The sequence below is a fragment of the Chelonoidis abingdonii genome, chromosome 1 (assembly GCF_003597395.2).
Source record: "Chelonoidis abingdonii isolate Lonesome George chromosome 1, CheloAbing_2.0, whole genome shotgun sequence".
Classification (NCBI taxonomy): Eukaryota; Metazoa; Chordata; order Testudines; family Testudinidae; genus Chelonoidis; species Chelonoidis abingdonii.
In genome coordinates, this window is record NC_133769.1 from 351,506,665 (window position 1) to 351,517,037 (window position 10,373).

At 43.9% G+C, this 10,373-nt stretch overlaps 1 long non-coding RNA gene across 1 annotated transcript in view; it reads right to left on the reverse strand.

The window, feature by feature from the left end:
- LOC142046367 (uncharacterized) overlaps nucleotides 1–5,445 on the reverse strand; it is a 52,546-nt gene extending 47,101 nt beyond the window's left edge. Inside the window, exon 1 of the long non-coding RNA XR_012655304.1 lies at nucleotides 5,327–5,445. This is a non-coding gene — a long non-coding RNA (uncharacterized LOC142046367). The remainder of the gene's footprint in view (nucleotides 1–5,326) is intronic.
- Between the last annotated feature and the right edge of the window lie 4,928 nt (nucleotides 5,446–10,373).

Genomic DNA, 10,373 nt, shown 5'->3' on the forward strand with positions numbered 1-10,373 from the left:
ATTTTTAAGAGCAGGTTAGACAAACATTTGTCAGGGATTGCCTAGATCAGTGGTTCTCAATCAGAGGTCCGGGGCCCCCTGGGGGTGTGTGGTCCCAAGCAGGTTTCAGGGAGACTGCCAAGAAGGGCCAGCATTAGATTCACTGGGGCCCAGGGTAGAAAGCTGAAGCCACACCACATGGGGCTGAAGCCCAGGACCCTGAGCCCTGCCATCCGGGGCTGAAGCTGAAGCCTGAGCAACGTAGCTTTGCGGGAGCCCCTGTGGCATGAGGCCTCAGCAACTGCCTCGCTTGCTACCCCCTAACACGGGCCCTGGCTTTTATATGCAGAAAATCAGTTATTGTGGCAGAGCTGGGCCAGGGATTTTTTATAGCGTATTGGGGGAGCTTCAGAAAGAAAAAGGTTGAGATCTCCTGGTCTAGATAATACTTAGTCCTGCCTCAGTGCAGGGGACTGGACTAGATGAACTATCAAGGTCCCTTCCAGTCTTATGATTCTATGATTCCATGACTGTGAAGAATCTCATGCACTACTACAGGTTGGGGACTGACTGGCTAAGCAGCAGTTCCGCAAAAAAAGGACCTGGGGATTACAGTGGATGAGAAGCTGGATATGAGTCAACAGTGTGCCCTTGTTGCCAAGAAGGGTAATGGCATATTGGGTTGTATTAGTAGGATCATTGCCAGCAGATTGGAGAAAGTGATTATTTGGCACTGGTGAGGCCACATCTGGAGTATTGTGTCCAGTTTTGGGGCCCCCACTACAGAAAAGATGTGGACAAATTGGAGAGATTCCAATGGAGGGCAACAAAAATGACTAGGGGGCTAAGACACATGACTTACGAGGAGAGGATGAGGGAACTGGGATTATTTAGTCTGCAGAGGAGAAGAGTGAGGGGGGATTTGATAGCAGCCTTCAACTACCTGAAGGGGGGTTCCAAAGAGGATGGAGCTCGGCTGTTCTCAGTGGTGGCAGATGATAGAACAAGGAGTAATGGTCCCAAGTTGCAGTGGGGGAGGTCTAGGTTGGATATTAGGAAAAACTATTTCACTAGGAGGGTGGTGAAGCACTGGAATGGGTTACCTAGGGAGGTGGTGGAATCTCCATCCTTAAAGCTTTTTAAGGCCAGGCTTGACAAAGCCCTGGCTGGGCTGATTTTGTTGGGTTGGTCCTGCTTTGACAGGGGGCTGGACTACATGACCTCCTGAGGTCTCCTCCAACCCTAAGCTTCTATGATTCTATGACTACTAACAAGTAAATTATACAAATCTCTAGACAAGTAAATCAGCAGAAGTACTCCCTCACTTGTAGGGAATTGCAGATACAGGTTTTGACCGGGTTCAAGAGACCCAGCAAACTAAGAACTGAGAATTGTATAATGGGACAATAGAGAGGTGTCTCCCTCAGTCAATCCAAGAGCTGACATGAGACTTTAATCAAGAAGATACAGTCAAACGTCACAATAACGTGCCCTGCCATAAAGCGAAATCACATATAACGTGATCATAAGTTGGCTCCCCTTTAAGGCCTAATACCAGTAGTCCCCAATGCCATGGCGCCCGCTGGGACATTGATGTGCCCTCACCTAGTGCCCAGCAGGGGAGAGAAGCTGCAGCCCCGCACCTGCCGGGGACAGAGAACTCTGAGGCTGCGGGCGCCGGTGCTCACTGTCCCCGGCAGGCGCGGGGCTGCGGCTTCTCTCCGGCTTGGAGAGAAGCCACTGCCCCGCGCCTGCTCGGAACAGAGAACTCCGAGGGTGCGGACGCTGGTGCTCTCTATCCCCGGCATGCGCGGGGCCATGGCTTCTCTCCCCTGCTAGGCACTAGGTGGCACACATCAGTGCACTGCATTGGGGACCACTGACTTAAACTGACCGGCTTGAAACCCCACTATACCGCAACCCCGCATTTATCGCAATGGAATTTTTTGAACGCCAAACATCACGTTATAGCGGGGTTTCACTGTAAAACCTTGCTAGAAGGGTCTGAGGAACTCTGAAACCTACCAGGATCTGTATATGGAAGACAGGTTACACCAGGGCATACAGGCATGCATACATACATTTTTTTTTCTGTAATGCTTTTGTTCTAAATAAGTATTTTCCTTTATGACGGCTGGCTGGTCCCTGGTAAGCCCTTCATCACTGTCCTTGGGAGACAGCAAGTGTTGAAATAATATAAATACTTTGCTTATGAAGGCTGACTGGTCACTGGTGAGCCATTTGTCATTGTCCCTGGGACACAGCAAGTGCTGAAACAACATAACAACTTTGCATTATGAAGTCTGGCTGGTGACTAGTAAGCCTTTGGCATTGTCCCTGGACGACAGCAATTACTGAAGTAAACTCAGACTTGCTTAGGTGATCACAGTGAAGAGGAGGAGGAATTACAGTTTGAATCTGTATCAGAGGGGTAGCCGTGTTAGTCTGGATCTGTAAAAGCAGCAGAGAATCCTGTGGCACCTTATAGACTAACAGACGTTTTGGAGCTGAGCTTTCGTGGGTGAATACCACATTCGTCAGATGCATGTAGTGGAAATTTCCAGGGGCAGGTATATATATGCAAGCAAGCTAGAGATAACGAGGTTGTTCAATCAGGGAGGATGAGGCCCTGTTCTAGCAGTTGAGGTATGAAAACCAAGGGAGGAGAAACTGGTTTTGTAGTTGGCAAGCCCATTCACAGTCTTTGTTTAGTCCTGAGCTGATGGTGTCAAATTTGCAGATGAACTGAAAGCTCAGCAGTTTCTCTTTGAAGTCTGGTCCTGAAGTTTTTTGCTGCAGGATGGCCACCTTAAGGTCTGCTTATAGTGTGGCCAGGGAGGTTGAAGTGTTCTCCTACAGGTTTTTGTATATTGCCATTCCTAATATCTGATTTGTGTCCATTTATTCCTTTCCGTAGAGACTGTCCAGTTTGGCCGATGTACACAGCAGAGAGGGCATTGCTGGCATATGATGGCGTATATTACATTGGTGGACGTGCAGGTGAATGAACCAGTGATGGTGTGGCTGATCTGGTTAGGTCCTGTGATGGTGTCGCTGGTGTAGATATGTGGGCAGAGTTGGCATTGAGGTTTGTTGCATGATTGGTTCCTGACCTAGAGTTACTTATGGTACGGTGTGCAGTGCTGGTGAGAATACGTTTCAGGTGGCAGGTTGTCTGTGGCGAGGATTGGCCTGCCAATCCAAGAACTGTGAAAGTGTGGGGATCATTGTCCAGGATGGGTGTAGATTCCTGATGATGCTTTGGAGAGGTTTTAGCTGGGGGCTGTATGTTGATGGCCAGTGGAGTCCTGTTGGTTTCTGTTCTTGGGTTTTGTCTTGCAGTAGACGGCTTCTGGGTACGCATAATGGCTCTGGCTCTGTTGATCTGTTTCCTTATTTCCTCGTGCGGGTATTGTAGTTTTGAGAATGCTTGATGGAGATTTTGTAGGTGTTGATCTCTGTCTGAGGGGTTAGAGCAGCTGCGGTTGTACCTCAGTGCTTGGCTGTAGACAATGGATCATGTGATGTGCCCAGGATGGAAGCTGGAGGCATGAATCTGTGGTCTGGAGGGACAGGAAGACAAGTTCCTGCTATAACAGTTCCCAGAAGTACCCAGGGTTGTGAGGCACCTTGTTACCACCTGGTTTAGGGTGAGGAAGCCTTGTCTATGCCTGCTGTGGGTCAATTTCTCAACAGCACCAGCCTCCGATAACACAAGCACTTGTCTTCCAGTCCTCTGCTTTTTCTTTACAGGTTAACAACAGGCACAATCCAATGCCAAATCCTCCAAGCATCTCCCTGGAGCCGCTGATCCACTGGACACTCGCAGATCCTCTGCTCCCAAAGAAATAGGACAACTCCTGCTTACCAGCCACACCTTAGATCACAGCTCCCCTTAACTCACAGCACTTAGATATGTTTATAGCGAAAACAAGTAAAAAGTTTATTTCCCCAAGAACCGAATGTGACGTTACATCCCATATTCTTCATAGAAATATCATTATGATATGAATCTACTATAACTAGATATACTTTATGCAAGATGGGTCTTGAAAGATATCATTGGAAAGGTTATAATTTACTGAACGTGTTTACTCAGTTTGTATGCATGTATCATTTTTGTATCTGAAGCTGGGAATATTGACCATGTCTCTGTATTTCAGATGTGCTATGTTGGATGAGGCCAAACAATGTTAGCAGCACCCAAGCATAAGGATCACCCCAGGAACTGTGTGCAATAGAAACCTTTCAGAGATAGCCCTATACAATGGGGACTGTTTGACCCAGGTCAGATAGCCCTACACAATGGGGACTGTTTGACCCAGGTCAGATAGCTCTACACAATGGGAACTGTTTGACTGTGGTCAGAAAGCCCTATACAATGGGAACTGTTTGACCCAGGTCATAGCAAAAAAGATTTCCAGCAAGTGGGGGGAAGATATAAACGTGGGACTATGACAACATGAGGGTTCCCCACTCTCCCTTCAACAACACATCTGAAAATAGCTGAAGAACAAAGACTGAACTGTGAGACGTGATAGTCCTTTAGCCTCTGTATGAAAACCTGGGAAAGCCAAAGCAACTTGTGCCTTAAGAGTCTGCCAGCCTGTTTATCACTCAGGGTGAGAATTTGCTAATGTGTATCCTACCTATCTAGTGTGTCAAGCTTTGTTTGTATGTTTTGTTTCATTTGCTTAGTAATCTGCTTCGTTCTGTTTGCTATCCCTTGAACCACTTAAAATCTGCCTTTTATAGTTAATAAAATTTGTTTTGTTTATTATTAAACCCAGTTTATTCAGTTTCTAACTGGTGGGGGCCAAGAAGTCGGGCATATCTCTCTTCACATTGAGGAAGAAGGCGGATTTTATGAGATTGCACCGTATAGATATTTGTATACAGTGTAAGACAGCAGTATTTTGAGTTTTGCTCATAAAAGGGGGGGCACGTGAGTGCTGGGGGAGCTCTCTCACACAGAGCTGACTTCAGTCTGTGGCTGCAGCTGAGTAGGGCCCTGTCCATGTGTATGTGCTGCAAGAGGCCAAAGAGCCTAATTCAGCAAAGCAGGGTGAGGGAACCCAGGCTGGTTGAGCAGGGGAGGCTCAGTTAAACCCCAGCACATAAGGTGGCATCCTGGATGAGGGGGAAAGGGATCCAACTCATCACAGAGAGATTCCAGTAGAGTCAATGGTAACAAATGGTTGCATATAAAACAAAACACGACATGGACTCTGGACTTACTTAACTAGTTATTGTCATGTCATATAGAGCAAAAAACACATCCAAAACCCTTCCAGCATATTACAGACATGGCTGTGAACTTCCATTCATGAGACAAATGTCCTCTTACCTTCTCAGTGGAAAGATGAAGAGTGTTGCCTCTGTCCCTATAGTTATGGTCCAAACATCCATTGTCTTCACTTGCAAACGGGATAACCCCCACCACTTGGGTTTTCCTGTCTAGAATCTATCCTGGAGATTTTGCAATTACTTGTTTAGTATTTGGCTCATACTATAAATGGGTGAACTACAGTTTACTCATATTATAAATGGGTGAACTCAATTTACATGTGGCCAGACAGATAGATAATCATTTGTTGCATGAAAGAAACCTGTTTCTCATCTTCTGGTGACCAGCTCCCATTCATGGACCTCAAGAGTGTAATTTTCAGTAGGGTTCAAATTGTGACTGCTTCCTAGGCTTTGCTGAATCTAACTTTGCCCAGGAATATGGCGGGGTAAATGCTAGTGTGCTGAACATCCTAGAGAGGACATATCTGTGGAGGATGGGGTGTGGCACATACCCATTAAGCCCCAGGAGACCAGTAATGAGGAAAACACAAGGTGCATTTGTTCAAGAAGGTGAAGCAAGGGCCACATTCACTCCAGCATTCCCAGCGACATTATGCCATTGGTCCCATATACAGATGTGAGTGCAGCCACCACCCTTTAGGGATTATAACCTCTTATTCCCATTCCCACCAATATGGTTCAGGCTCTGGAAACCTTTAGTTTACGAATGGTAGTTTGTGTGTGTTGTGGGAAGAACAATACATACTGAGATCGAGCAGATGCAGTTGGGATGACTGGCAGCCTTTTGTCTTTAATGCATCAGGAAGGAATTATCTACCAAAAATAGTAACACTGTCTGAGCAAATTAATTTGCAGAGTACAGTAACAGCTCCAATTCAGTTTTTAATCAGTAAATGTTGATGTCACCACACACACATACAAACCAACAAAAATATTTTCTTCAATAATAACTGACATTTACCGAAAGGTGAGACCTTTTGTCTTCAGTTTATTTTGTTAAAATTTATCAGTATTTATTATAAAAGATAAAAATGGGTGAAAATCAGTGCAAAAATTAATTTCTGTTTTCTGGGTAAATATTGGGTTTATTATTGAGGGACGGGAGGACAGAAAAAAGCAACAAATAGAGAAAAATAAGAGTAGTGCAAGTAAAAGCAGTTTAATGCTGTGGTTTATTTCATGAACTGTACGTTAACAGTACACACACACACACACGCTTCCTCTGTCACATTGCCTCCCTTATTTTAACAGACAGCTTCTCATTTACCCTTGGACTAATATATATTCATATCACCACATCTACCAAAGGTAATGTATTGGATTTTTCTTAATATAATGTATATTTTCATGTACCTGTGTGATCCAAAATTCAAGTGAAAATCAGTAAAAAAAAAAAAAAAAAAAAAAAAAAAAAAAAAAAAAAAAGACAAATAATAGCTTTTGTAAAACCCAGGAAAATTTCAGTAAAAATGTAAATTATAGACAGATAAACAGATTAGACCAGTGTTTCCCAAACTTGGGATGCCGTTTGTGTAGGGAAGCCCCTGGCGGGCTGGGCCAGTTTGTTTACCTGCCACTTCCACAGGTCCGGCCAATCGCGGGCTCCCACTGGCCACGGGTCACTGCTCCAGGCCAATGCAGGAAGCGGCACAGGCTGAGAGATATACTGGCCGCTGCTTCCAGCAGCTCCCATCGGCCTGCAGCGGCGAACTGTGGCTAGTGGGAACCGCAATCGGCTAGACCTGCAAACACGGCAGGGGCTTTCCCTACATAAGCAGCATCCCAATTTTTGGAAACATTGGGTTAGACAAACACCTGTCAGGGATGGTTTAGATAATATTTATTCCTGCCTTGAGTGCAGGGGACTGGACTAGCATATCTCTCAAAGTCCCTTCCAGTTCTGTGATTCTATGATTGGCAAGTAAAAAAGAAGTGCTGCTTGAGAATTTATTTGACTTTGGATTTAAGAATATTTACTTTGTATATTTTGATACGTGATTTTGACAATAAGTGTTTTACTGGTTATAAAGCTTTAACTTTTTGAATCTCAACATTTACTGTCATTAAATTATTGCCTGACCTCTCTGCCCATAATTTCCCACAGTGTAAAAAATCAAAATTGATAAAAATTGAAATGGTGAAAAATTTAAATGAATAAAAAGATTTTTAAAAATACTTAAAACTAAACATCAATACTCCCTCAAAACTATAAAAAAATAAAAATCTAATTCAGCCAAGCCTATGTGTATGTGATGAAGTGAAGTATTTCATTTCATTTGTTAGTGTTTCATTTGTGATTGTGTAGATCGTCTCCAAATGGAGTCCTGCTTCCATAATACAGAGCGATATTACACTGTCAGGCAGATGCGGTAGTGCTGGTTTCAGGCTGAAAGAATGCTCTAAATGTACATAGCTTCACACAAGACTCATGCTCATACTCCACTATTTGCATTCTATACACAGCATCCTTCACCCCAAAATATAACAGATGGGATGATATCTGCCTATTGTATACCGAGAAAGGAAAAGGTTTTTCAATTTGTCATTTGTAAACTTCCAGACAGCAATAGATGGCTGCTGTTCTCTCTCTCTGCACTCTCAGGCCAGGTCTACACTGCGACTTTAAATCAGTTTAATGGCCGATATACTGATTTAACGCTGTATCCGTTCACACGACGTCGTCATTAATATCGAGTTAAACGGCTCCTTAAATCGATTTCGGAACTCCTCCCAAACGAGAGGAGTAGCGCTAAATTCGATAGTGATAACTCGGATTAGGGTTCGTGTGGACGGAAATCGACGTTATTGGCCTCCGGGCGGCATCCCAGAGTGCAGCACTGACCGCTCTGGACAGCAATCTGAACTCGGATGCAGCGGGCAGGTAAACAGGAAAAGCCCCGCGAACTTTTGAATTACATTTCCTGCTTGCCCAGCGTGGAGCTCTGATCAGTCCGGCTGGCGATGCAGTCTGAAATCGAAAAAGAGCTCCAGCATAGACCGTACGGGAGATACTAGGTCTGATCGCTGTATGGGGAGACAAATCTGTTGTATCCAGCTCCGTTACAGAACACGAAATGCCAAAGCGTTTGAATAAAAAACTCCAGGATACACAGCGCTGTGTGACAAGCGTAACGGGAAGCCAGAGACTCAAATGGACGCTCATGAAGGGAGGGAGGGGGTACTGAGGACTCCAGCTATCCCACAGTCCACAGCAGTCTCTGAAAATTATTTGCATTCTTGGCTGAGCTCCCAATGTCTGTAGGTTCAAACACAGTGTCTGGCGTGGTTCAGGGAACAGCTCCTCAGTTTATTTCCCCCCACCACCACGTGAAAAAAAAAAGGGAAAGATTGCTGTGCTATGGCGTTTGCTCAATGCACTCCGCGAAAAAGGCGCCAAAGGGTTGTCTGCTGCCTTCACAAAGGGAGGGGTGAGGCTGTACCCAGCACCACCCGGGGCAGTGTTTTCTGCCCCATCAGGCACTGTGCTCTCAACACGGAAGTGGGAACTATGGGATAGCTGAGGAACAGCTACCCACAGTGCACCGCTCCTGAAATCGATGGTAGCTTTGGACCATGGACGCAAACAATCGATTTCGGGATCCCACTGTGGACGCGCTAAACCGATTTTATTAGATCTGTTTTGTAATATCGGTTTAAGCTAATTCGAAATAATCGTGCAGTGTAGACGTACCCTCAATGTTATCCAGGCTTCATTTGGCAGAAAGCTTTAAATGAGACAGAACAAATATTCTGGGCTGGTTTGTTTCTCCTTTGATTTCTGTTTTTAAGCCTCCTCCATTTCCCCACGAAGTCTATTACCATCTAATAGTGTTTATCTAAATGGACACTCATAGGTAAACACCTAAAACCAGTGTTTTGATGCCTACATATAAATTGTGCTCTATAATATTTAGCACATGTTCAATACAGTTTATAGATATTAACATGTACCTCTGTAAGGCAGGTAGCTCAGATACAAACCAGCAGAACCTTTGCCCTGAGCTCAAACCAACCCTTTCATAATGTTCTAAATAGTTTAGTTCAGATTTCTTTTCAATGGTTATTTTTAGGTACTTGGCACTTCCGTTTCTTGCTGGAACTGGAGGTGAAACAGACTGTCATAAAATGCCTTGTTTAAAGCTGTCTTGGACCTATACAGCGCTAATGGAAGTTAATGGAAAGACTCCCAGGCACTTAGGGTTCAATCCTGCAAGTGACTGAGCCCTCTGGCCAGATCTTTAATGTTTAAGTATTTTGCTGCATAGAGCTAGAATGCTCAATACCTTGCAGGACTGGGTCCTAACTGCCTAGGTTTTCTGGATTCAAGGTGTGTGAATTATTCAAATCCAAGATGTGTGGATTATTCATTTTTGGTAAACCGTCGAACCTTTGCCTATCTGAGTCTAAACCTACATTTTCAATTTTTGGTGCCACACAAGAGACTCTCTAGCTGATTGTCTGATTGCATGACAATTTGCCCATGCTATTACGCAATCATCTTTTCAGTGCTTCTGAGATCATATGCATCACAGATGCCACCTTGACCCTTTGATATTCTCCTTTAATAAACTTTAAAGGTCTTCAATACAACTTGGCTCTGGTTTTAAAAAATGGACATAGTGCTAGCAATTCAGAAAAAGAGAGAAAAAGTTAATGGACCAAATATAATCTTTGGAGAAAACTATCTGAGTTGACTTGTGGAACATTTGCTTTCAGATCATTAGCTGGCTCTGTTTTTATTAGTCTGCGTTCGCTACACTGATTTCCCAAGAGGAAATATGTGCAACCATTACCCTCCTTTAGCATTCCATGTTTATTTGATCTCCAGTATGAAAGAAGCTCAATACATTTATTTAGTAAACAAATGTGCTTTAATGCATAAAACCCAGATATCCCTTGCTATTCAGAATCCCTTTCAATAAGTCAGTCACTGATGCAAACAAAGTCAACATTAGCTAATCATTTCATCTATCAGCAGGAATTCCACTAAATAATTTTTGAAACTATTTTATTATATGTAAAATAAGTGCTTACAAAGAATGTAAAAATAATGTAATGCAACATGAAAGCAGAAGGTGATGTTT